This window comes from Labeo rohita, chromosome 3 (assembly GCF_022985175.1).
Source record: "Labeo rohita strain BAU-BD-2019 chromosome 3, IGBB_LRoh.1.0, whole genome shotgun sequence".
NCBI classification, from domain to species: domain Eukaryota; kingdom Metazoa; phylum Chordata; class Actinopteri; order Cypriniformes; family Cyprinidae; genus Labeo; species Labeo rohita.
The window spans coordinates 12,973,975-12,987,087 of NC_066871.1; the positions used below are offsets into that span (position 1 = coordinate 12,973,975).

A 13,113-nucleotide genomic window follows, 5' to 3' on the forward strand; every position below is an offset into this window, starting at 1 on the left:
AGCCAATTGGTTAAAAAACAGCCGATAATCAGGCCTGATTATTTTCTGTCAATGAAAAGGTGGCGGAAATCGATGTCCCACTGAATCTTGTGTGAAAAAATGTCCCTGTTAAAGCTATAATAACGTAATAATGCAGCACTTCACAGTTAATTAGTTAGCTATAAATACACTAGCGAGAGCTTGTTTACTGTTAATTATACATGCATGTTTGTCATGAAGTTCTTATCAAAACTGCTTTGTATGCAATTGAGTTATATACAAATGCTTTCACTTGAGTATGATTATTATATGATGTAAGAGTGAAACTGCAAGAGTGCAACAAAATAATAAAAGTAATAAATAAAAATAAAGGTGCTTTAAAAGGTTTTTCACAGCGATGCCATAGAAGAACCATTTTTGGTTCCACAAAGAACTATTCAATCAAAGGTTCTTTAGAGAACCATCTATTTCTTACCTTTTTACGATCTGAAGAACCTTCTTCCCCAAACAAAGAATCTTTTGTGAAACAGAAAGGTTCTTCAGATGTTAAAGGTTCTTTATGGAACTATTTAAACAAAAAAAGGTTCTTCTATGGCATCGTGAAGCACCTTTATTTTTATGAGTGTGGTCTGGATATATAAGTGAGGTGACAAAACATTACTTTGGGTTTTTTTCTGTAGCCAGAAACCCCCACATAGCGTATGTGAATCCCTGGAGCTCTGCACTAGAACTCTCCCTTTAGTCAGGTATGCATCTTTTACTCTTAGATTAATCTTTAAGCAATTGATGTTATGTATATATCTGAATTGGAACTGAATTAAATTTTGAATTGGATTCTCATTGTATAACTGTGTAATTGGCATGATACATTTTTACCTGACAAATAAATTGTTACATTGATTCATTCTGATCTCCTTTAAAATCATTATTTCTAGCAGATTAAAGCGCAGTCTGATATTTCCACAATGTTTGCGTCTACGATGGATCATACCGAAGTACCAATGGATGGACCATGGAGAACACCATTAGGGGCTTCTGATTTCTGACTGTTGCTGGCTTAACATGTTGTAGTTCTCGTGTTTATAGAAAAAATGCACTTTATAGTATGAGCTGCAGGGAGCAGCCTATTTAAAATGTATTATAACCCCCCCTCTTCCTCTGAGTAAGTCCACAACCTGCGAGCTTGTGGCGTGCGTTCACTGTTGGCCAAGTGAATTGCTAAGCGATTGAATTGCTAAGCAGGTCCTTAATGAACGAATAATTGAAAGTATGGGATTTCCGGAAAAATCAAGTATCTAAATTAACACATAATCTATATTTGTGATCAGTTTAAGTTAGAGAAACCACCTAAATTTAATGATCACTTGAAATTGTGGGCAGATTAAACACAAAGCTAGATTAAAATTTAAACTAAATCCTGATAAATTAGGTGCATTTTGCAAAAGCACTGTGAAAAGACCGAACATGCATTAAACCTTCTACCAGGTCACTGGACTGCGCCTTTGGACCAGCGAGTGGATCCTTATATAATATAATAGTGTTGTTGTTCATTTTAACCTCTAATGTACCAAATGAGATGGTTTCCTGTATAGTTTACAGCATTAGTTGGGAGAGTCTTTTTTTTTCCTTGAGAAAACCTAACTATCAATATCGGCATTGGTATCAGCAGGAATCATTCTGAACATTTTGCTATTGGTATTTGCTGAGAAATTTCATATCGGTGCATATCTAATATGACTGCCCTCGACTAAAGATTTTTCTGATCGACTAGTAGTCATTCATTTTAAGCATTAGTCGACTATTAGTGTCAGGGTTCTCCCCTGACAGTCTTGTCTGTGTTGTCTTTGTTTCATGTTTCAATGTTTGTGTTGTGTCTGAGCACATGGCTCTGTCCTTGTGTTTGCCATGTGCTCGCCTTGTCCTGCCTCCTTGTTACCCGTTGCCACGTCCCCATGTTTAGCTCTGGTTTGTCTGAATGTTGTCACCTGTTCCTTGCGTTCCTCTCTCGTTTTTCTGAGTATTTATTGTGTTACCGTGCTTAGTCTATGTTTGCTAGCTTGTCTTACCATTTGTGATACTAATTTGTCCCTGCCAAGTTGTTCACTTAATTCTGTCTCTTGTCCATCACTAGTTTTGTCTTGTCCTGTCCAGTTCTGCAGGCCGGGCTCCTGGTCTGCTTCCTCTGTCTGCCTCACTGCTAGACGTTTGCAGAGCCTGTGAGATCACGAGCGTAGAGGGGCTGCGCCTCAGGTTCCTGCTAGGCCTCTGCTACTACCGGCCTCTAGCTTCACTGTCTTCTCTTCTCTCTGGTGGTCATTCTTTCTGGACTGGACTCTGTGGTCGTTCACCTGCCTGTCTACGAGTCTCTCCCTGCCTATTGTTTGGACTGTGTTCACTCCCCACATCTCCTGTCTTGTCAATAAACTTGATAACACTCATTCTGCATTTGAGTCCTCTCTCATAGAAATCCTGACAATTAGTCACACATTTATTAATAAACCACATTAAAAAAAATAATAATAAACCATATAAATCCAAATAATGAGCCTTTAATTGCCTACATAATAAGCGCTAAACCGCACACAAAAAAGTTTGCCACAGTGCACTGGCAGATATAATAATTATGAAGGTGTCAGAAAAAAAACAGCAAAGAGACAGCATTAACATTTTAATAATTTATTGATAAACTACTGATTTCTTTGTTTTTGGCTTAAGAGATGAAGTCGGCGACACTGACTTGTCATCTCTAGTAAATGCGCCTGTATGCATGTTTCATACGCATTACATAATCTGAGAATATTTGTTTTTTATTTGAATTGGTTCATTTGAAAGTAAACATTTCACTCTCTATAGATATAGTTTGCAAGGCAAGTACACACAGTTCAGAGAGACCGAGACCCTGTTTGCTTGTATTACAATATTTTACAAAAGCGCAACATTTCGTTGTTATTGTGAGTGCACACAAATAAACTTAGAGTCTTCGCAGATTCGAAAGATGTATTATTTTTATCTATATGACCAAAAATTATGGAGTATTGTAAAAACAAGTGGCTGCAGCGTCTGCCTCTACTCGTTGACTAACGGTTAGTCGACTATTAGGGGGCAGCCCTAATATCTAATATATATAAAATTGTTGTTGTTTTGTTGTTATCTCTTTTTAACTTTGCTAATTATGTACAATATTCTTGATTAGGTTAATTGTACTTTCATATTTTCACTTGCAGTCAGAAGACGTGTGGCTCATTTTTGGATCAGTTGAAAGTAACTAATAACTATGGAATCCCATTTGCACCACTACTTAAAAAAATAAACAAACGTAATTGCTTTGCACCTCACAAACTTTTTTTCTCAGAATTACATGAAATTCGTACATAATTACAAACTTGCAATTATGAGTTATAAAGTCAGAATTGTAAGATATAAACTTGCACTTCTAAAAAATTAAGTCAGATTTGCGAGATATAAACTCACAGTCCTGACTTTTTTTCTCAGAATTGCAAGTTTATATCTTGAAATCCTGACTTTTTTCTCAGAATTGTGAATTTATATCTCACAATTGCAAGATATAAACTCGCAATTCTGTCTTTTTTCTCTGAATTGTGAGATACATAATCGGAATTGCGAGCAATAGTGTCAGAATTTTGACTTTTTTCTCACATATCAGACTTTTTTTCAGAATTGCATGATATAAACTCACAATTGCAAGACATAAAGTCAGAATTGTGAGATAAAAACTTGCAATTCTGACTTTTTTCTCGCATATGCAAGTTTATTTCTCACAATTCTGATTTTTTTTTAACAAACTGATTTTCCATAAACAAACAGAAAAGCGTAATTGCAACTTTTTATCTCACAATTCTGACTTTATGGCTTGCAATTGCGAGTTTGTATCTTGCAATTCTGAAAAAAAGTCAGAATTGTGAGAAAAACAGTCAGAATTGCGAGATATAAGCTTGCGTTTGTGAGAAAAAAAATCAGAATTGCAAGAAACAAACTCACAGTTTTTATCTCGCAATTCTGACTTTATTTCTCACAATTGTGAGTTTATATCACACAATTCTGAGAAAAAAAAATTGTTTATATCTTAAAATCAGGACTTTTCTTTCTCAGAATTGTGAATTTATATCTTACAATTGCAAGATATAAAGTCGCAATTCTGTCTTTTTTTTATCTGAATTGCAAGATAAAAACTCACAATTTTGACTTTTCTCACAATTGTGACTTTTTTTCAGAATTGCAAGATACAAACTCGCAATTGCAAGCCATAAAGTCAGAATTGTGAGATAAAAAGTTGCAATTACGCTTTTCTGTTTGTTTATGGAAACGGGCTTCCATAAATAACTAATCAAATATTTGGGCTTTTTCATACAGTTCCATAATGTTCTGAAGTTTTATTGTCATTCAGGACTATTATTGTACAAGAGAGAATGAATTATTGTTTTACCAGGGGGCCAAGACATGCAACACTCAAGGGCACTGAAACAGGATTTAGCAGCTTGAAGAAAATAGATATTAAAGTGAGCACACCGGAGGCTGGGTCAGGGGACAGATAAACACAAGACAGCAAAACCAGACAAAACGTGCAGCGACAGTGCTATGTGCAAGAAAACATAAATAGAGACATAATTAAGGTAATAGACTTCTATACGTGTTGTAACTGACACTGCGTGGTAGAAACACATAGGAAGCATAAATCTTTGGCGATGCAAATCTTATAGCTCTCGCTATTTTGCCATCCATAAAGGGCAAGGTTGCTCACAAAAGAACACTTAATACGTCTAACTAGCTTTAAAAGAGAGCAGGAGCGTTTTACAATATTTTTTAACTCCCATCCTGAGGGCCCTTTGGAAACAGCTGACGCACAGCGTTCAGCCGGCACACCATTTAAGGAGCACTTGATGAAGGGAGTCAGGTGTACGAGTTCAGCTCTAGACTTGAACACTGCTGTGACACAGGAACAGCACATTGAACAGAACGTGACAAATGTTCAGTCAGCTCATGCCATCATTTTTCCTGTAACAACCGGACCTCTCGTTCTCGTTTCCTGCATATCCTCTCTCTCTGAGGACAGATACACTTTACCCTGCTCCAAATCCAGTCCTAATCCTGCTGTCTGAACAGGGTTTTAACAGCAGCGTAATGGGATCCTCTTACAAACCGGTGCTAAACCCAAACGCTGTCTTAATAATGCACGGCGCTCTTTAGCTCATTTGTGTGATTCAGAGCGGCGGCGTTTATAATTACGCAAATGAAAAATGACTCCAAACAAAGTGCACTAAGTGGCCCAGGCAATCTGATGAAACTCAGCTGAGAGGGTGTTTATATTACATGGATCATCTGGGCTCAGCACTGATTTGAGATCAGGCCAAGCGTGCTGTGCAGGTTGCAGAGATACATGAAGCCAAGCGGTTTGTAATTAGCCACTGGAGGGAAGCGTAGCGCATGGACATCAGTCAATAACTCTGTTTGCTTCCTTAATGAATGAAACTCACATGTGACCTGCATGACTTTCTTTCTGCTGTGGAACAAGAAAAAAAAATATTTTGAATAATGTTTTTGTCCATATAATGAGGTTCAAAACAACATTGACTTTCTTTGTGTCCACAAATAGAAAACTTGTTCGTTCTTCACATTCTTAATCTTCATTTGTGTTCCACAGAAGAAACTAAGTCATATAGGTATGGACTGGAACAACATAAGGGTGAGCAAATGATGACTGAAATTTCTGGTTTCTTTTTTGGGGTGATTTATTAACTTGTGTTCTGTCTCTACTAAACATGTAAATATGTACAGTAAGCTGCATTGGCTCCATTTGTTCCACCATCATTTGTTTCCCTATTTAAAAAAGTAAGCTTTACAAGGTAACAAAATATAAAATATATAAAACTAAAGAATGGCAGACATTTAGGCCAAAATGAGCAAAGACAAAAAAATTCTATTATTTTATCATTGTTATTAAACAAAGATACGCATTACAAATACACATAATATCCAAATAAAATAACCAGTGCTTTATTTTTCAGGTAAAGTAGGTGTATTTATCAGTAGCATTCAAGAAACTGAATGATCAATTATAAAAATAAAACACTACATATATACTTCACTGTATAAATTATATATTGATCCTTTATAAAGCAACTGTATAAAAGTATTTTGTTTAATACAAACTTTGTTTGTTTGACGAGTGAACTTTTTTAATTTGAAGTTCAAGGTAAATTTTACTTATTTTGTCTTCTGGGAAACATGTAAGTATCTTCTGTAGCTTCTGAAGGGCAGTATTTAATGAAAAAAATATGATATTTAGGCAAAATAAGAAAAATGCACCCTTCTTTTCAAAAGTTTTTAACTACCCAGCTCTTAATGTGTCTTTTTTCCTTCTAGAGCATCAGTGAGCATTTGAACCTTCTGTAATAGTTGCATATGAGTCTCTCAATTGTCCTCAGTGTGTAAAGATGGATCATACAATCATCTCAAAATCATGGGACCTGAAGGATTTTGCTGAAGAACAGCGGGCAGTTTACGGGCAGAAAAGAATCATGAACAGCTATCACTAAACAAAAAACACAGCTGTGGATCATTTAGGTAACAACACAGTATTAAGAATCAAGAGGATGTAAACTTTTGAATGGGGTCATTTTTATAAATTCAACTATTATCTTCTCTTGTGGACTATATGTAAACATCTTTTATGTAAAATATTTTATTCAGGTCAGTACTAAATAAACAATAACATGCATGTTGTATGATCCCTCTTATTTTAGTAAAATAATTAACATTTTGCAGATTCTGAAACAGGGGTGTAAACTTTTGACCTCAACTGTATGATGTACTATGCTGAGTACAGTATACTGAAGACCGGAGTAAAGCCTGCTGAAAATTCACAATTGCTGTCACAGGAATAAATGAGATTTTAAAATATATTCAAATTAAAATCTGTTATTTTAAATTGTAATAATATTTGACAATATTAGTGTTTTTACTGTATTTTCTGTCATATGATTGCCGCATGGTGAGCATAAGAGACTCTCAATTCCACCTAAAATGACATCCATAAAGAGACATCATTTATGTACACTTTGCAGAAGGGCCCTCCATGAAAGGACCCTTTTGCTCACCACAGTATGGTGGCTGATACCCAGAAGTTTGATCCATACAAGCCATAAACCACTAGCAGTAGGCCCTTGAGCAAGGCACTTATCCTGCAGTTGCTCCAGGGGGATTGTTCCTGTAGTAAGTGAACTGTAATGTGCTTTGGGTGAAAGTGTTTTAAATTATTGCTGGCTTACTAGGGGCTACATCTCTGCACTCAACAGGTTGCTAGTGGATGTCAGTTTCGCAGCTACACTCAATAGCATGGGCCTAACTGTTATTACCACCCTCTACAATTTGTTTTCATGGGGGACTGAATATCACATTTATGACGACCCTGTTTTTATATACTGAGGTGGGAGTTTCTGCAAAGGAAGATTAGTGGGAACAATGGTGTATTTTGCTTCACGCAGACACACTGTTATAATGGGTTGGATCAACAGTGTAGACAGCAACCATCCACACAGAGCTGAAAGTGAGAGATGGGTTTCAGTGTCACTCTCCGTCAACCAAAGCAGCAGGAATCAAACCATTTGACAACACTGCCAGCAAGAAGAATGGAGAGAAAACAAAAAACAAAACCCAATGCACTCATCATAAGGCTTTTCTCATGTGGTTTAAGTGAACAAATTACCTTCTTCTTATTTTTATCTCCAACTGCAACTAGATGCAACAAGGCTACATTCAAAATACTAGTCTGTGGGTTGTGGTCAGCTAATTAGCCTTTAGGAAGCCATGTGCAATTAGGCTGATTTCAGGTTTGCATGGCTGTTGTTTTTTTTGCGGTCAAAAGCAGTTAGACGCTGCTCGTAGGAGTGGAACAAAAGAGTTTTCAGAAGTGGAACTATTGTTAACTTGAAATGCTGGTTTAAAAACACTTCAACATGCTCAAAAAACAGCATGAGATGTGACTTGGTCAAAGATGTGCTTTAAAGGGAATGACGCAATTTTTTGAGAGGGTTTTACCATGCAGCAGTGTAAAAGGCCAAAGCAGAGCATGCTAATTAAAGTACCACTGCTACAAATATCAAAACAACAACAGCAAGAAATCTAAATAAACTAGGCAAGATTCCTGGATGACTAATTGACCATCATGACCCGTTCCTAATCGCAATGTGTGACAAATTCTGGTTATTTCTTGAACATCACTACATTTATTTCCTCTGTTGCATCCACCAGTAAAGCACTGCTGTACCACAGTAAAATATTAAAGTCAGATGGTGGCGATTACCTTATCCACCTTATTTTTCCCATAAGAGCAGTCATTTGTAAATTTTATGAGTCTCATCCTCATCCAGTTATATTTAGCTGTACAATACAGTTTGTTTGCTGCTTGATATTGCAAATTGGTTTTTCGTACCATATTATTTTAATCTTAATACACAGTGGTTTGTAGTGCAAACAGTTTTACCATTTACTGCATGTTGTTATTCTTCTCATTATTTCCCTGTAGTGACTTATAAACTGGAAGTCTCCCCCATCAGCTTACTTGTGCATTAAAGAATAGAGTGGATACAAGTTTGAAATGACATGTGGGAATTTCTAATGACAGACTTTTTAGTTTTGGGTGGACTATCCCTTTAACAGCATGACACTAAATGACAAAACAACATAAAGAAGAGGCTGACGTGACTGGAAATGGAGGCCTGAAAATGTGAAACATATGCCTAGTTCTTTCATGTAACTCTAGATGGCGCAGGCTGATGGGTGTTAACGTAACTGATGATATTCACAGCCTTATACCACTTGGCACAAGCTAATTGGTTCTTGTTGCGTACGCAGCCAATGAGTTTGAACCTTTACCTTTAAATAGCTGGTTGGCATTCACTTGAGCTATTCGCAGCAGCACGCTTTGAGTTCCTCTGAAACTAAATAAGTAAACGTTCTCACTCTTATTTTAGTGCTTTATTGCGTTTGTAAGCTTACATACAGTCGTAAAACTGTGCGCAGGTTGTTCGTGAGAGAAGTAACGTTAATTACTAAGTATGTTGTGTTCATATAACAGTAGCAGTGGCTTATAGTTCATGTTTGTGAAAATACAATGCCAAGTGAAACAGTAAAGTGAAGGGGATTACCCTATTTGCCCGAAACCTTTTATGTTTTAATACAATCTTGAGCATTCTCATCTATATTAAGTGCGAACGGGTTGATTTCAGAACATTTCAGAAGATGCAGCATAACAGTAGGGCACATTTAAACTTGGAATTTTCCTACTTGTTTATTCAGCTGGGCTTACAGCAATTCTAGTACTTTCACAGAATGTAGCAGCAGTATCCATAGAAATTCAGATTGCGTTATTAGCAAACTATTAATAGCTGCATGCATAGCAATTAAATGTTTTATTAGTAGCAGCAGTAGGTAAACCGCAGTTGCTGAAGTTTCAATGGCTGTTACGTGAACTCTTCAAGTGAATAGGAATTATTAGCATTTTGTTTATTTATAAACGGGCTATAGCAATCATAAGTACTTGTACAGCTGTAGCAGCAGTATGCATAGCTATTCAGATGCAGTGTTAGAAATAGCAGCAGCATGCTTAGCAAGCCAAATTATTATCGATAATATAGCAATACAGTACTTTAGTCGCATAAGATTTTCAGTTTAACGTATGGGGTAAGTAACTCTTTAATGTGAAAAAGGCATTTTATTACTTTTCCTTATTTAACAGGGCTACAGTTCATTTTGTGACCTCTTAAGCAAAACAGGTGAAATGTTTGCTGTTTAGTAAAGAGGCTTATAGCAATACTAAGTACTTTGTGCAGCTGTATCAGCAGTATACGATTTTTATAGCAGCAGCATGCATAGCAGATTCAGATGCAGTGTTAGAAATAATATTAGCAGCACTGTGCTTAGCAAAGTAATTATTATTTCGCTAATATAGCAGCTGTAACGGAGACGCTGAGGCGGCGTTAGAATCCATATGCGGAAGTTTATTGCAAATAACAGCAAACATACACGTGTAACCAGGCAGAGGGTCGATAACCAAAAGCAGTCCACTCTTTCGACAGTCCAAAGGTAATCTGTGAATCGTAGTGAGAAACCAGGCAATGAAGTCAAACCTTGATATCAGTCCACACAGGCAAACAATCCAAACAGGGAAATCCAAGAAATCGGTAGTCAGAAAATGAGGCAGAATCATACACGTGCAAACAAAACAGAATAATCAGAAAACGCTCGGTAAGGCAGGTAAACTGGCAATACTTAGCAATGTGAAAGCACATGGTCACAGCTTAAGTAGTCCCAAACAGGAAGTGAGTGTAGAAGCAGCAGAGGGAGCGCACAGTCAGAATTCGGGTGATGGCTCCCTCTGCTGGCTTGGCATTACAGCAGCAAAGTAGTTAAAAGTACTTAGTCGGATTAAATTTCAGCAATTTCGCATGGATGGTCAGTGAACTCTAAGCAAAATATGCATTTTATTACTTGCTTATCTAATAGGGTTTACAGCAGATTCTGCAGACTCAGACTTCATTGTGTTAGCTTATTTAATAAAGGGCCTTATAGCTATTCTAAGTACTTACGCATAGCTGTTTAGATCGCAATGTTGGCTAATTTTAATAGCGGCAGCATGCAGAGCAGTTTCAGATGCAAAGTTAAATAACCTTAGCAGTGCCATGCTTAGCAAGTTAGATTGTCATTGTTTCTAATATAGCAGTGACAGCATATAGTACTTTTAGTTGCACGAAATTCCAGTGAATTGCATGGGGTAAGTAGGTATTTTATTACTTGGTAGGAAGTACCTTATTTGACTGAAATTTATTGATAAGATAACGCATGGATGGTATAGGCGAATAGGCATTTTATAACTTTTGCTTTTTTAACAAGGCTTACAACAAGGCTTGTGAACTCTCCAAATTGAAATAAATATTATTTCATTGCATTGTTTATTTAATAAAGGGGCTGTATAGCAATTCTAAGTACTTTCTGCAGCTGTAGTAGCAGTATGCATAGCTATTCGGATTGCAATGTCTGCGAATTTCATAGCATGCCATGTATAGTAAATTCATATGCAAGGTTAGAAATAATAATTTTAGCAGCAGCATGTATAGCAAGTCAAACTGTTATCGCTAATATACTGTAGCAACGGCAGCAGAAAGCGCGTTAGTTAGAGGGTACAGCACCCAGGTTCACGTTGCTAAGCCATTAGTAACTTATCTGGGCTTCACTAGCCCAGAAACACATTAACTCAGGTCACTAGTTTAAGCTATCTGGTCAAACGATCAGGTACATGCAGGAATAGTCCACTAGTGTTAAGCCATTTGGCAACGATGGCCCAGGCTCACATAGATGGCAACCACGCAGTCTCATGTCTCTTCGGAGCAGCAGCAGTACATATGTCTTGGCAATAGATCTTTGTTGGGGGGTTATTTTGTATGCTATTGTACAGCAGCAGTATGTCTTAAATACTCACAGCACCGTATCGCCATATGCTTTGGCAGTAGCAAGTTCCTGTACTTCCTTGCAGCAGCAGCAATAGTCTACAACTACAGCAATAACCAACAGCAGCAGCAATTCAGCAGCAGCGTAGCAGATCTATTCCACCAAGACCAAATACATTAACATCGTCATATCCATTACCATGATAAAATCTTCTGAGAGTTGTCATGGAAGAAATGAAACGAGCAAGAAAACTGCACAATGAACAAAATGTCCTGTGGAGTTCAATGAGGTTTTGAGTGGTTGAGATTGGAGAATTGGGAGCGTGTGTTCATGTGTGTCGGCGATGATGGTCAGTAGATGGTGTTCGGGATGCGGTGGAGGTGGCCACTGTCACACTTTAATTGGATGCACTGCCAGATGATAGGGTCAGAGACAGAGGACGCCCATGTGTGACAACAGGAAAGCAGACCTGTGGCAGCACAGCTCTCAACACAGAACAAGCCCAACTCGCTTGCTATTGTCTGACAGGAAGGGAGAGAAAGAGAGAGAGCATGGCACTTTTCGAGCCACAAATCTGAGTGTTTAATATCCCCATTCACACTTGGCCTAAAAGGGGTTTAATTCAATTAAAATCAATTCAGTGTTATTGTATAGCACTTTGCACAATATATAACACCCCAAAGCAGCTACAACGAATACTTCCTCACAATAAGCAAGCCAAAGGCGACAGCGAGAAAGAAAAAAACTCCTAAGATGTTTATGTAGATGAGGAAGAAAACTTGAAAGGAACAAAGTATTCAAACATGCATAAATGTTGACTTTAATGCATGTTTTCCAGACATATATTAATAAAAAACATTTACTACTTTATTAGTAGAAGCAAGTAAATATGTTCCTTGTTAATTTATGTAGGGCCCTATGATTTTCATGATGTGGTAAACGCAGACGGAATTGCAGAATCCAGTCATAAAACATGGAATTTCCAGTATAACACGGAATGTCAAATCAAAACACGATTTGGACTAGTGTCTGTTAATATATTAAGCTGCAAAAACTCTATGTAAATATGAATCCTGCATGGTCTGCATGTCTCTGTGTGAATGAATGGTGCAGATGCACCGTTTCATTTACTACACAAATACTGAAGAGGCAACACGTTCTCACTCCCAACTCGACACAATCTGATGCTTGGTCAGGACCCTTTTTTTTGACGCACAGGGTACCACTTTAGCGCCATTTTTTAACGTGCAGGGTCCTCCACTGCTTTAAATAAAAAACCCCTTGGCATCAATATGCCGACGCATATTCAAGACTTTGAATGCACCACAACTTGTTTAAAATGCTTTTATACTACTTGTTTACGGTCAGTTTTTGCAATAAATACCTGTGATTGTACTTATATTTGCCTGTTAGGGGTGGGGTTACGTGCTCCAAAGAAAGTATAAACTTACATAAAATGATACATATATACATATATATATATATATATATATATATATTTTTTTTTTTTTTTTTTTTAAATATATGCAAACTATTAAATTAAGACAAACAACTGAATACAATGGAGGACACTGTGCATGGAAAAATGATGCTAAATGGGTACCCTGATCATCATAAAGGGGGGTCCTGACCAAGTGTCAATATGTGATGAGTTGGGAGTGAGAACATGTT

General features: G+C 37.2%; 1 protein-coding gene across 2 annotated transcripts in view; it reads right to left on the minus strand.

Annotated features, from left to right (window-relative positions):
- asic2 (acid-sensing (proton-gated) ion channel 2) overlaps nt 1-13,113 on the minus strand; it is a 446,952-nt gene that overhangs the window by 218,310 nt on the left and 215,529 nt on the right. The gene's annotated exons all lie outside the window — the stretch shown is intronic.